The following is a 15402-nucleotide window of genomic DNA, read 5'->3' as shown; positions in this document are numbered from 1 at the left end:
GGTTCAGATAGGGTCTCCAGCAATTTGGATTTTACAGAGACTTGGTTGTGCTTCTTTCATGGACTGGTTATCTTTTTCTCATTTTAGCTTGCGTTAGGAAGAACTGAGTGACTCAGAAATGTATGCAGGCAAGACCTGTCGTTTAAGATGAATAGCAGAGCCATGCAGTGCCCATTCAAAGAGAAACCGAACACCAGTTCCAATCATCTTGTGTAAAAACCTAATTTTGTCATCTGAAGAAGTTAAACTGAAAGTAAATTGCTACTTCTGACTCATTTCTTTCAGTATGACTTGAATGATTCATTTGTAGGCCTACTCTGTGACTTCCTATTTGTTGTGACAAAAGGAGAACTCTTTCCATAAGGACATTTCATTGCATGAGAGTTATGAAATCACACTTACATTGCTGGATATGCATGTAGTTGTCTATAGACCTCTGCATTACCAGAATGTTTATGATATCACTATTCAATCTTTCACAACACCAGGCTTACTTCAACCTCCTTGTTCATATAGATTAAGGATTTTTTTTCAACCACAAATTGAATCTGACTCCTTTCATAATGGCAAGAATTCCTGTTTTTTGAAATGCCACTTTCAAGTAGACATTCTCTTTCAAGGCCAGGTCCTTTCAAGTGGGGTAGACTTTTCTCTGAACAGTGTGGGAAAGGAAGCTGGGGCATTGAGTGCAGGCCCTTTTACGACACGCTCTCCCTGCCTCTGCAGGCCTGTGAATGAGGTCACCTCCAGTAGCTTTTCTTATTCAATGACTTGTTTTTGTGCTCTGACCAGGGTACCTTCCCAATGAAACTGCTAAGCTCGCCCTTCTGCTATTCACTTCAGCTTTATACACATGTGCCAGATATGCTGCCACAATATTTGGACGTTCTTCAGACTGTCAGATATGCTGCCCCAAAATGTAGACGTTCTTCAGACTGTCAGATATGCTGCCCCAAAATGTAGACGTTCTTCAGACTGCCATATATGCTGCCCCAACATTTGAACGTTCTTCAGACTGCCATATATGCTGCCCCAACATTTGAACGTTCTTCAGACTGTCAGATATGCTGCCTCAACATTTGGACATTCTTCAGGCTGCCAGATATGCTGCCTCAACATTTGGACATTCTTCAGACTGTCAGCACCATCATTATTGCCTCTTGATGAGAGCAAACCCTTTCCTCTGTCAGTACCAACATGAGTCTGAGCTTTATCTTTGAACAACCCTATATATCCCCATGAACGCGCCTATAAAGCACAATGAACATCGCTATACAGCCCTATGAATGTCCCTATACAGCCCTTGCATGTCCCTATACAGCCCTATGAACGTGCCTATAAAGCACAATGAACATCCCTATACAGCCCTATGAATGTCCCTATACAGCCCAATGAATGTCCCTATACAGCCCTATGAACATCCTTATACAGCCCTATGAACGTCCCTATATGCCACCACCAAACGAGACTCAAGCTCAATGATCAGGAGAAATGGCTTTGTTGGAGTACTGTAGAGTAGAGCTGCAGCCCTTACAAATTCGGATTGAAGACACAACTAAAAAAGAATGTAAATCTGCTCTAAAGTACAGAAATCACTAGGCATTCTCCAAGTTGAAGAAACGAATGACCTCAAAATATTACATGTCTTGGGGATAATTAATATTTTGAGGGGCAAGATACATGGTTCAACGGGGAAATAGGGGCACGCTGTAATCAAGTGAATCATTTTGTATTCAAAGGGAATGGTAACTTCATCACTAGGGTTATTTATTATTTGCCAGCCAGATGACTACAGTATGAACATATTGAAGGTAGGTACGAGGTCATGCAATACAGTAGGATAGTTTTCTTTATAATCCATTTTTAAGATTGTTATAGACACACACATAGTATAATTTATAACACATGCAATATTAAACAGCTTTTCTGAGAATGAACTTCAGCCACCATCAGTGAGAGCACTACAACAGCTGCACTCGACGCTAGTGTCATGAGTTCCTTATGCTATGAAATACTAACACTATCAAACACCATCTGTCTGGTGGGTTTGTGGACTCCTTTTCGGATAAAAGATGATTTTTGTGGCTGTGTTATTAACTAGATTTGACGATATGACGTAGATGCAGAATATGAACAACATCGTGGGTCAATTTCCACAACAACTAAGAGCGTTGAAGTGTGAGACTCAACATCTCCATTATTTGTTCCCGTGGCTACCACGCTGTTATCAGTGTTACGCGAACCCATGCACATGCGCCGATACAGTATGTGACTGTATGAGCGTCTTGCATCTCACTCATCTCAATGTCTGCAGTGCTGCTCGTGGCAACGTAATTTCGCTGAGGCTATCTTTAATTAACGGCTATTAAATCTGTATCGCGGAAGTTCAGCTATCGCTTGTGATTGAAATTTAAAGGCTATGTTCCCGCGTTAGCGGAGACTGCATTCATGGTAAACGCTGCTTATGGTAAACGTCTATCGCTTCAGCGATACAGATTGAATAGAGCACAAATTAAGAGAGTTCATTGAATAACATGTACTGAATGTGTAAATTTATTTTGCACTGCTCGGGCATGCAATATATAATCTAGTCAGCATGTAGAGGAAATTCTTGGATTGAATAACAATTATAGCCGCCTCTAATTTCATTAGTGCTAGTCCGAGAAGTTGTAGAACAGGGGTACTCAACTCTTACCCAACAACGTCCGGAGCCTGCTGGTTTTCTGTTCTACCTGATCATTAATCACGTAGGTCATGCACATACAACCAAACTTGACTCCGATTGAATTTGTTGGCAGAACATATAATGACTTCAGGATTCAATCTCTCCATGGTGCTATAGAGTTAGTAGTTAATTAACCCCCGACAACCCAGCCAAAATGATGAGTTCATGACACTAGACAATTTGACCTCGTTAAATGAATTAGACCAAAATCTAATTAGACACACTATATAAGTTAAATTAGGCTTTGCAAATCAAATCAAATACAAGAAAGATGGCAAAGATAGCTAAAATAGTCCATATGCAGGTCAAGAACCCATATCCCACAGCAAGCTGTATTACTGTAAGACATCCCAGCAGAAAGATAGCAGCCAGTGATCTGGGCTGTGTAAAAGAAATGAGGTCAGGAATGGAAACATTTAAACATAGAGGAAGAGAACAGAACAAGAGAAGAAAGAGGATTTCAAAATGGCTCCAGAGCCCCAGAGCAAGCTGAGGGAGAGCAGGCAGCTCTGTATCTGAGACCTTCCCAAAGTGGAGGGGGAAGGGGAAGTGGGAGGCAGCGGCAGGTTTTTATGTTGAAAGACATTATGAGGGGGGTGTTATTGTGATAGAGTGTGTGATTGAGTAATATATTTGTGTGTCAATGTGTGCATGTGTGTGTTAGAATGATTGAGTGCATTTGTGGGGGTGCACACTCCACCAAAAAGAATCACAGCTTAATCGTTTTGTAAATAGCCAAAGAACACAGGCCTGAATGCATATCGCATCTTGAGTGAAAAAGGTTTAGATATGCAGCTACAGAGAGGGCACTTGTACAGCAATCTGATGTAATATGTGCCAGAAAATACCCCAGTGCCTTTATGGACAAACACCTCGTCCCTTCTGGAGTGAGATGAAGGAGAAAATATGGTGGAGGGCACAGGGTAATCCATGACCTTGTTCTAAGTAGATTTCCTTGTCATGTAGGCTCCATGGGGGTGGGAAATCAGACAACAGGACAGAGAGCTGAGCAGAGAGGTGCTGTCTTCAGGCAAGCACAATGCTGCTTTAACAAAAGCACTTTAAATGGAGGGATCATATGGTCCGTTCTAAACCTTAAGTCAAAAATAAACCGCACTGCTCAAATCTGATTTACTGTGGCCGGTATAGCTTTGTGGTAATGGGAATACATCCGTAACATGACAGTAATCCAGACGACACAATAACACGTTGTAATTGAAAGATCAAAAAGACAGAATGAAGAAACCCATTTGTCTGAGTTTGTAGTGTATCAAAGAGCAGAACATGTGCCCTAAACATCCTCTATGTACTGTACTACATTAAAGAGACTATTACATCAGAAAAAAACATGTATGACCTCTTGTCTTGTTTTCGTTTTAATCAACATTAGTCAGACCATTATGTGACAAAGGTGGTCGCATGAAACTAATAATTTACCTTTTTAGTTTTAAAATGCTGGCAAATACACGTTAATCACTATTGCACAGCCCCCCAGTGGGACCCCGCTATAAGGATGAGGCTCCAGTGAGTCCGTGATAAACAAATACCTTAACAATTGTTTTTTTTCCTTATCAAAATATGTTTTGTCGACAATAAACTTGTCCCTCCCTGTGTACCCACAAAAACACCCACACCGTGACGTCTTAATTTAGTGAGTTACAAAAGACACATTTCAGTCTGATGGCACATGTCCATCGTAGTGGACATGGCATAAATGGGATTGTTGCCCAAGTCATGGATTCTCTACTTACTTTCCAACTCCTTTTCATCCGTCAATAGTCTGCTTCTTTGTTTGTTTGACCTCTTCAAAGTCCATGCATGCTTCACAGCACCAGGGGATCAGGGATGAGCGAACACTGATGTTTTTTGCAGCTTTGCTGGCACCAACATAATTCTTTAGCCGCACAATTTAGATGATTGCAGACACGCAGAGTACATGATGTACTACTGACGACACCGCCATGCAGCATCCCCTCTGAAGTTAACATGAAAGCCTATTGTTGAAAGGACGAGGGTGGAATAAAGAAATGCAAAGCCTTCAGGAGTAAATGCAGCTGATTGATGGCGTTTGGAAGAGATCATCTGCATGTAAAAGCAAAGCACAAAGAATGTGACTGTTTACCAAGACCTACTACAATACCATATACCATGAAATAGCAAATTAGTCGTGAACTCATGGAAAAAACAGACCATTACTTTCTAAAGCCATATAAGCATATTAGATTGTGACATTTAGCGTCTGTTTGCAGAAAAATTGAGAGTCAAACAAACTTCATTTGATTCAGGAGTTGGCCTTTTCTCTTTTAGCTGACAAGCCCATTGAAGAATAAAGGTCAAATAGAACGGACATTCCAGTATAAATTCAATCTTCACCTAGAAAACAGGAAGGGATAAATACTTACAGTATTTCAAATATGACCATCTATGACATCACATATCTGCGTAGGCCATTTCAGCTTACAGTATGTCAGTATGCCCATTTCAGGCTCTCCAATGATAAAGTATTGGAGCTGAGGAAGCAGCATGGGATAACATGCCACAAAGCCTTTAATCCAGATTAAATGTTCATTGAGAGTATGACTGTAGCTGACTTCTGAAGAGACCTCTAGCTAAGTCCACTTTAAAGGGCTACTTCAGGATTTTGGCAATGAAGCCCTTTATCTACTTCCCCAGAGTCAGATGAACTTGTGGATACCATTTTTATGTATCTGTGTTCAGTATGAAGGCTTGTGTAACTACCTCTAATTTCCTCAGTGCCAAAATCCAAAAGGGTCCATTTAATATTCGAGGCTTACAGCCAAGGAGCAAGGCTGTCTTTGACTCTCTGGACTATGCAGTGCAGTACCAATGCTACAAGAGAGTCTTTAGCAGCCAAAGAAGTTCTGGGTGACAAAACCATGTAATACAGCACATTGCCCCATGCATCACCAAAGTTGACACCAGCACAACTCACAAACAGCTCACAAACTAGCACAGAAGGAGACAGGTTTGACAAAGACCACACAGTTAAAATGTGTCAGCTATTTTAAACTTAAAAGAACTAGAAACTTAGTTGTTTCCGCCATTTACGGGAGATGCTACCACCTTTCTTTTTTTGTGAAAACAACATTACACATTGCGAAACCATGGCAGGGAGTTACAACAGTTAACTTGAACACTGAATTTACTGCACTACCACCAGATGATGAAACTATCATTATCTGCTATATCTGATTAGCAACTTCCTTTTAAGATTTGACTCATTAAATATAGCTCTAATTACTATACTAGAGAACAACACATAAAATAGAACGTCCATGGATTCCCCCCATAGGAACACGTGCAATTCCTCTGTAGTATGTCCGTGAGAGACTCTTCACAAGTGCCAGCTAATTATGAATAATAAAGCATCCATTTAAATAATTGCAATTTCAGTCCTGGGTGCGTCTTCACCAGTTAAGTGGGTCACATTTGATGGAATGCATTTAAATCCTCTGGTGTTAACTCCATACATCCACAGGATTGACTCATATGCATGTAACACAAGAACCTGTCAACAAATGTTAATACACCATTGGCAACTGATAGAGATTGAGATACAATGCTGTGATATGTCTGTTTGTTATTTTTGGCAAAAATGGTTCCACCTGGTGTATAGGGACCCTAATTTCCATATTGTGCAAAATCAGTATGTTAAAATACCATGAGATATCACTGTTGGCAATCAACTGCATTTCCTTTCCAACTTTCCTAATTGTGTATACTGATGTAACCGGTGTGAAATGGCTAGCTAGTTACCGATGCGCGCTAACAGCGTTTCAATCGGTGACGTCACTCGCTCTGAGACCTTGAAGTAGTTGTTTCCCTTGCTCCGCAAGGGCCACTGCTTTTGTGGAGTGATAGATAATGATGCTTTGTGGGAGGAAGTTGTTGATGTGTTCAGAGGGTCCCTGGTTCAAACCCAGGTTAGGGCGAGGAGAGGGACGGAAGCAACTATTTTACATTGATGCTGTTGACCCAGATCACTGCTTGCTGCGGGAAAAGGAGGAGGTCAAAGAGGGGTGAGTGCAACCGGTGTGAAATGGCTAGCTAGTTAGCGGTGTGCGCTAATAGCGTTTCAATTGGTGACGTCATTCACTCTGAGATCTTGAAGTAGTTGTTTCCCTTGCGCAGCAAGGGCCGCGGCTTTTGTGGAGTGATATGGTATTGCAATCCTCAATGTAATCTGTGTCATCTGGCTTTGTCAAGCAAAAGGTCAAAATGGTGGGAAGCATTAGTTGTTTATGTCACTCAGCAGAGAGAAAGAGAGGAAGACAGGAAGAGAGGAGGAGTCTCTATTATTAGAAAATGGAGAACAGGTAAAAATGTGCCCTGATGAAACACTTTTGGACACACCTACTCATTCCAGGGTTTTTCTTTATTTTGAAAATGTTCTTCATTGTAGAATAGTAGTGAAGACATCACATATGGAATCATGTAAAAAAAAGTGTTAAACAAATGATAATATATTCTATATTTTATATTCTTCAAAGTAGCCACCCTTTTACCTTGATGGCAGCTTTGCACACTCTTGGAATTATCTCAAACAGCTTCATGAGGTAGTCACCTGGAATGCATTTCAATTAACAGGTGTGCCTTGTTAAAGGTTATTTTGTGGAATTTCTTTCCTTCTTAATGTGTTTCAGCCAATCAGTTGTGTTGTGACAAGGTAGGGGTGGTATACAGAAGATAGCCTTATTTGGTAAATGACCAAGTCCATATTATGGCTAGAACAGCTCAAATATGCAAAGAGAAACGACAGCCCATTAATACTTTAAGACATGAAGGTCAGTCAATGCAGAAAATGTCAAGAACTTTGAATGTGCAGTTGCAAAAACCATCAATTGCTATGATGAAACTGGCTCTCATGAGGACCGCCACAGGAAAGGAAGACCCAGAGTTACCTCTGCTGCAGAGAGTAAGTTCATTAGAGTTAACTGCACCTCCGATTGCAGCCCAAATAAATGCTTCACAGAGTTCAAGTAACAGACACATCTCAACATCAACTGTTCAGAGGAGACTGCGTGAATCAGGCCTTCATGGTCGAATTGCTGCAAAGAAACCTACTAAAGGACACAAATAATAAGAAGATACTTTCTTGGGCCCAGAAACATGAGCAATGGACATTAGACCAATGGAAATCTGTCCTTTGGTATGATGAGTACAAATTTGAGATTTTTGGTTTCAACCGTCTTTGTGAGACGCAGAGTAGGTGAACGGATGATCTCCGCATGTGTGGTTCCCACTGTGAAGCATGGCGGAATAGGTGTGATGGTGTTGAGGTGCTTTGCTGGTGACACCGTCAGTGATTTACTTAGAATTTAAGACACACTTGACCAGCATGGCTACCACAGCATTCTGCAGCGATACGCCATCCCATCTGGTTTGCTCTTAGTGGGACATTTGTTTTTCAACAGGACAATGACCCAAAACACACCTCCAGGCTGTGTAAGGGCTGTTTGACCAAGAAGGAGAGTGATGGAGTGCTGCATGATATGACCTGGCTTCTACAATCACCCGATCTCAACCCAATTAAGATGGTTTGGGATGAGTTGGACCGCAGAGTGAAGGAAAAGCAGCCAACAAGTGCTCAGCATATGTGAGAAATCCTTCAAGGCTGTTGGAAAAGTATTCCTCATGAAGCTGGTTGAGAGAATGTCAAGAGTGTGAAAAGCTGTCATCAAGGCAAAGGGTGTTTACTTTGAAGAATGTAAAATATAAAACATATTTTGATTTGTTTAACACTTTTATTGGTTACTACATGACTCCATATATGTTATTTCATAGCTTTGATGTCTTCACTATTATTCTACAATGTAGAAAATAATTAAAAAATTAAGAAAAACCCTTGAATGAGTAGGTGTGTCCAAACTTTTGACTGGTACTGTACATGTGCTCTCAGGATGTCAGAGGTCAATAATGTAATATATACAAATACATTTTACTTATTACATGTTTTTACTTATTTTTATACAATCTTATGTCGTATATGGAAAATCTCTTGCTTTCTATTTAGACTGATGCATCAAAGAGTGCTGTAAGACTTCATAATGCATATAGAACCGTCAATGAGACATTGACATTGACAATTGACTATGCTGTCGGTGTACCATAATCACAGGCTCACTAAGCATTCATGTCTGATATGGGTTTGAGATTGATTGGTCGCATTATTTCGGGAAACTTAGATGGATAGGAAACTGAAAGCCATTGCTTTGTAATTGTACAGAAATGTCCATATCTAATAGTGTAATGACAAAAACCACTCTACTCCATCAAATTGCAATTCCAATGCAATCGCTGCAGCTAGTGCTAGTGTAACAGTATGTGCATGTTAATACAATGTTATTTCTACATTAACTACATTGCTGCTACACAGGTATATGAGCAACTTAACATGTAAAGTGACCATGACTTCATGGACATTAGCCATAGCTTTTATCAGAAGATTGCTTGTGAAACTTCTCATCGCTAGTATCTGACTGCTAGAGGAGGAACGTTCAAATGGCAGTGCCAAAGACAATAATCAATAAGGGTTTGTTATCTCTTGGCATGGGACATGCCAACTATGATTATGACCTTTCTCTGGTGGCCTGTCCACGTTGTATTAAGATATATAGTTAGCACCTTTAATGCCAAAAATATTGTAATTATTACCCCAACTTTTCTAATAAAATATTTTCTTTGATTATCGTACTTGACATTTTATGCAAGCTCTGTAATTCACTATGAACATGTTTTCGGTGTATGTTAGTTTAGCTTCCTGAAAGAATCACATTTTAAAGTGCAGCCTAATGTTCTTGGAAAAAATGTACCTATATTTTATACCATCTTATCTCATATATGGAAAACTTCTTGTATTCCATTTAGACTGATGCATCAAAGATAATTTCCGCTTGGTTGTAATAACTCCAAGTAATAAATAAGGAAATGGGTCAGTAGCGTTTCAGATGTACCATCAGGTCAATGTTCTTTTCATAAAACATGGTGACCTACTTCTGACAGAGCATTGCATTGTGGGTTGCAGGTGTAGAGGCCAATTTGAGGCAATGTTTTGTAATTCATTCTGTCTTGCCTCAAGCGGTTATTTTCCTCACCTCAATTCAATCAAAGAACCATATTTAATCTTTCTATTCCTGGGGAAACACCTGGCCAAAATACCACTGTTTCGTTCAGATTGCAGCATAATAAAATAATCACTGTTTATAAATGTGATCCAAAACAATGCAAAACATAAATATTCCAAAAGCAGAATAGATTATGAGTGTGCCAGACGCCAAACCATTACTTAATAACTTGTTTTTTGAAAGGTTGACCTTTACATGAATGAAAGGCCCTAGGCAGATCTTAGTGATCTAAATACTTGACCTTTTCCCCCAATTCAGTTATTTGCCGTTTGTTCATTAAGATGACTAATTTGATGTTTGCTTGTACCTATTTGTTCAGCTTGAGACATTTTAGTGCAACTGACGTGTGGGGAAACATAAAGATACATTCATCATTTTACCGGGAAAAGCCTTCTAAAAATGCGATCAGTATTTCATCCTTCTGTTTTTAGTTCAGACCTGTGATCCATGGCCAGGTCACAAATGACTAAGTTTAAATGAGATTCGAAGATGTGGACCTGGGGTACCCTGCAAAAGGATAAGCGAGGTCAAGAGTAACATATTCAATGCGGCAAACCGTTTTCCGAGGTCTTTCCTCTTTTTCATTAGGCAGCAATGGCCCAATCTTTTTTTTAGAACCACTCACATACCAAGGGTTTCCATGGTCACCACATTCAGCACTACTGAAACACCCACTGTTACCATATCTTAGTTACCACATTCAACATGTGTCAACTACCTGAGTTTGCACTATTCACCAGGCCCACTGTCTGTCACACAAATACCCATGATTACCACAGCCACTGTACCATGGGTAGGGGGTCATGAAATTTTGTCAGCCGGGTTATTGTCATTCAAATGACTGCGAGTCTCATGGTAATTGATTGTTAATTAACATAATATATTCTTAAAAGTCTAAGCCATTGGGGGGTCGGGGCGGGGGGGTTCTAAACTGACATATATCATTGTTTTAAGATGGTCACACTATGAATCATTTAGCTATTTGATTTAGAATTTTAGGACTCCTTTAGGTATGAAAAATACATTAAAAATGTACTACTGTAGCCAAGAGCAACGCATTGAATAACACATTCATAAAATTGAATGGCAAAAAATGTTATATTGCAAAATATAAATCATAAGAAACAAGGTTTGAAATATTTGTCCTATCTCTAAGAGATATAAGAAAGCTCAGGATTTTTTTCGTTGTTGCTTTTTTACACATATTTAACCCCTTTTTTGGGTAGGCACAAAACGACCTTACTTTCAGACAAGTCCCATGAGCAAAATGGAGAACACCATTGTGTTCATGAGAATTTCACAGTGGGTTCACATGAATTTCCACAGTGGGTTCACATGAGTTTTTAGCTTACACTACAGAGGTTTATGTGAGAAGACCGATTTTCAGGAAGTCTCATGGTCTGACGAACACCGCTCTAGCTCGTCCACCTTTCATCGCAGATGCAGAAGTGCGACATCAGCGGCTATGGTTGCTTGAGATGCGTCCAATGCTCAAACTGATGAATTAGATGGGGATTATTTTATTATGTTACTTAGATTGATGCACCAGTGTGTCTATTGACTCTAGGGTATTGTAATATACACCACCACAGTAAATCCATTATTTATTTTTGGCAAGTCTAAAGAAACATTATGATATGAAGAAAATGTATTTCAGAAGAACATAACATGCAGTAGGCTAACTCATATTATCTGGCTATGCGCCATGCCATATGCTATAGGCTAGTTCATTTAGCAGACAATATATGCTTATATTATATGATTTTATTGTAAGAGTAATATAGTTGAAGTTTTCCCATTGCGAAGCGACTGCTTCCTATGAAGTGGCTATGTTGAGCATAAAAGTGATCATTTGAAATATGTCCTATACACTAGATTTAGAGTTATTTGGCAACGTTATTCGTGGTAAAGGAACTCAATTCCTTTTGTTCACCAGAATACCTTACAATCAAATGCCGAACAAAGTGGTTCTTCCTTTAAGAGTTGCGTCGTACTGCAGCACACCTTGAAGGCTACCGCAGAATTCTATGGCACGTTATTTAAGTGTCAGCCATTGTTCCCATTAATGCCGGTTAGTGCTAGTTTGACCACCAGAGGGCATCTTTGAGAAGCATTTGACTGTTTTTAATATTGTAATATTAATATTATTATTCCAAGAAAAGCGAAAAACGTAACGTTGTACAACGTGACTGGTCGGGAGTAGGCTAATACTGTAACTTCCTAATAATCCACACCCTAATTGTAGGCTAACCAACACCCAAAAGGGAGTTCAGTGAGAAAAATAAATCTTGTTGATTTATCAAGACTAGTCCCCATGCTTGTCTCAGAGCAGTGTGAAACGGTGCTGAAATAGTTGACCACACGCGGGTAGGCTATTGCTTCAAATCCTATTATAACAATTGGATGACTCTGGGTATTCCAGTAAGCAACAATTTGTTGCCTCCATTACAATAAGCTGCCATGTCTTTAACATGAAACAATAACGCAGTGCACCATTATTTGCTCATTTCCTCATTATTCAGTTGAGGAATGAATCTTTAATAGATGACGGAGATACACATCGCCAAACGCTGCATAAGTGTGCTTTACATATGACTCTGACTATCAATGTGTAACCGTTTTAATCATTGCGGACTGTCGTCTACATTTGACATACTGTAGCTCATGAAATCCCATGGTAAAACAGAGTAGGGCTGTTCTAGATTCTCCTGGGACAAACACATGTACAGTATTTGTACAGTATGTATGGCTAATCATGTAGGAAAGAACATCAGAATGAGAGCCTTGGGGCAACTGACAAGGTGTCAGCCAGTGCAGAGAGTAAGGGAGAGAGAGAGAGAAAGAGAGAGGGAGAGAGTGAATAAACCTCAAGAGATGAATAAAACTCAACATATCGGCTACAGCGATTGAATTCAGGAATGCATTTTACTTTTTTTTATATCAGGAAAATATGGTGCTGTAGAGCAAAATAATCATAATATTCCCACACCCTAATTGTAGGCTAACCAACACCCAAACGGAGATTCAGTGAAAAAAAAAATCTTATTGATTCATCAAGACCAGTCCATGTGCTTGTCTCAGGGCAGCACAAAACTATGCTGAAGTAGTTGACCACACGCGGATAGGCTATTGCTTCAAAGTAATAACAATTGGATCACTTCGGGAATTCCAGTAAGTCATTTGTTGCCTTCATTAGCCTACTTTATTCATTTTTTTGCTGTTATTCAGTGATATTTATTCCCATTGTAATTCGTTATGGATCCATCCAGATCTGGTTTGAAAACAGTGCATTTGGTGGACTCGGTAAGAGTCTATTGTCCTGCTGATAACCCATCAAGGTTGGAAGGCTTCTTTTGTAAAATACTGCTAGACTTGGGGATTATTGTCACGGACAGTGCTATTCGCAAACGCTATCATCAGATGCCTGTGTTATGCCGAATGCGAAAGCCCAAGAAAATGATCAGGTACAGTAGGCTACAGTACTGCACTGTAGGCCTAATAATGCTCAAAATAATGCTGGAATAAATCTACTGCTAGTCTTTACTGTCGGGCTGCACATGTTTACATTGTATTCCATTTCCAGCAAGGCTATTCAAGCGATTGACTCACTGATGGAGGAAGATGATGAGCGATCGACAAAGGCCATCTGGAGTCCCAAGCATCCCCTCAAACTCCATGTGTGGGGGGCAAGTTCTCGCCAGGGACCAGGCCCATATTTGATTTTTGATGGTAAGTTTAAATATTTACAAAGCAAAAAGTACATAAAATATTGTACCTTTTAGGTAGGATTATAGCAATATTTTGTTATGTTTAGGCCTATTTATATGTATAGTTCTAGTATTGTACCTAATGTTGGCTGTTAGGCTAAATTTATTTTTTTCTTCTCCAAATGCAGACAATGACCCTAAACCCACTGGGTTTGCATTGCAAATGAGGGCAAAAACTGGGTCAAGACGGCAGCAGAGTAAGTAGACCTTTATGTAGTAAAATATTATAATAATTAAAGATTTATTTTTATTTTTAAATACAACACTTTTAACAGCACAATACTCAACACTAGTGAGACTCATGTCGCCTACGGTAGGCCTACAGTATATCTACAACTATAATTTTCATCTCTACATGTAGGTCTCCTGATTTTAACCTGATCTAAGTTGTTTGGGATCAACTGAAAACATTAATCCGTAACTCTGCCAAGCCTGCAAGCAAAGATGAACTGGTGAAGGCCATCAAGACGTTTTGGCTAGAGAAATTGACGATACAACAATGCAACAAATACATTGATCATCTCAGCAAGTTTTTACCTGTTGTCGTGGAGCTGGGGGGAAGTGCAACTAAAATGTAGTTGAAATAAACATCTGCATTTTGAAAGTTTTTTTACTCATTATTTTATTAACGATAGCATAAAGATGTTGATGAACAGATACTGTACAGTTTACTCTATGCTTTATCCCAAATTCTGCGGTTGCCTGAGGTTTTGAATCAGAATGTAAAACTTTAGAGCCTTTAAGCATCGAATACATTGCAAGTTGGGGGGATTGTCACACCTACAGTAGCCGGGCTATGAAGAGTCTATTGTCCTGCTAATAGCCCCTCAAGGAAACATTGATGGGCTATTGCTCTCCAACTCATAACCTCAAACTGTGCCATTTTGTTTCTCTCCATCGCCCACACACACTTTAAACATTTGGATAATAAAGCATTTAAAACATATTGAAGATAGAAGCCGCCTCTTAATGAGTTTCGAGAGCCGATCTGTTATAGAACGATTATTATTATTATTAACCCTGCATGATAATTATATAAATGCCCCTTAGATATTATGTTAGAATCCTCCAATCCTGGAACCGTTGTTTGCAGAATTCACAGCCCGCAACGCTTGTGAAAAACAAAATGCCTCCATTTGTCCACCACTACTGTAAATAAAAACACGGAATATCTAAGGGGCTTTTGTATAATTATAATGCAGGGTTAATAATAATAATAATAATACCATTTAATAATCGTTGGTTAACAGATCGGCTTTTGGAACTCATTAAGACGTGGCTTTTATCTTCAATATAATCATTATTTAAGAAGGTTAAACCCATAGGTTTTAGGCCTGCAGTAGGTTATAATACAAATAAAATTGCCTGTCAATTCATAAAGCATGCCCCATGGAATCGGTACATCGAAAATCTCGTCCCAACTATTTTGCAATCTTTATGGCACAGCTGGCAATTTTCTGGTACTTAAATGAAACTGTTATATATTTTTATATATCACAATTTTCTTTAACCAATTTTGGTCTATAATGCAGGGCCGACAGACAAGTTCCTTACTTTTTTTTTTTGTAACTGAAATTGCAACCAACTTTCTATGCCTTGTATAAAAATGACGATATTATGGAGATGATTTGTTTTCAAATAACCGAAAGTGAGCTATTGTAATCTGAATAAAGGTAAAAAGGCGAGTCTTGAACATGGGTTGAGACATTCTTACTAATTTGTAAATAAAGCCAGTTTGCTATTTAGAGAGAGAGAAACCAAAAGC

At 39.3% G+C, this 15402-nt stretch overlaps 1 long non-coding RNA gene across 1 annotated transcript; it reads left to right on the top strand.

Moving 5' to 3' along the window:
- Nucleotides 1–6611: 6611 nt before the first annotated feature.
- LOC139580237 (uncharacterized) lies at nucleotides 6612–14245 on the top strand. The gene is made up of 4 exons (XR_011676014.1): nucleotides 6612–6765; nucleotides 13454–13599; nucleotides 13766–13834; nucleotides 13999–14245. It is a non-coding gene; the product is annotated as an uncharacterized lncRNA (long non-coding RNA).
- The last annotated feature ends 1157 nt before the right edge of the window (nucleotides 14246–15402 follow it).

This window comes from Salvelinus alpinus, chromosome 7, assembly GCF_045679555.1.
Source record: "Salvelinus alpinus chromosome 7, SLU_Salpinus.1, whole genome shotgun sequence".
NCBI lineage: Eukaryota > Metazoa > Chordata > Actinopteri > Salmoniformes > Salmonidae > Salvelinus > Salvelinus alpinus.
The sequence above is the reverse complement of the archived record's forward strand: the minus strand, read 5'-3'. Positions and strand labels throughout refer to the sequence as shown.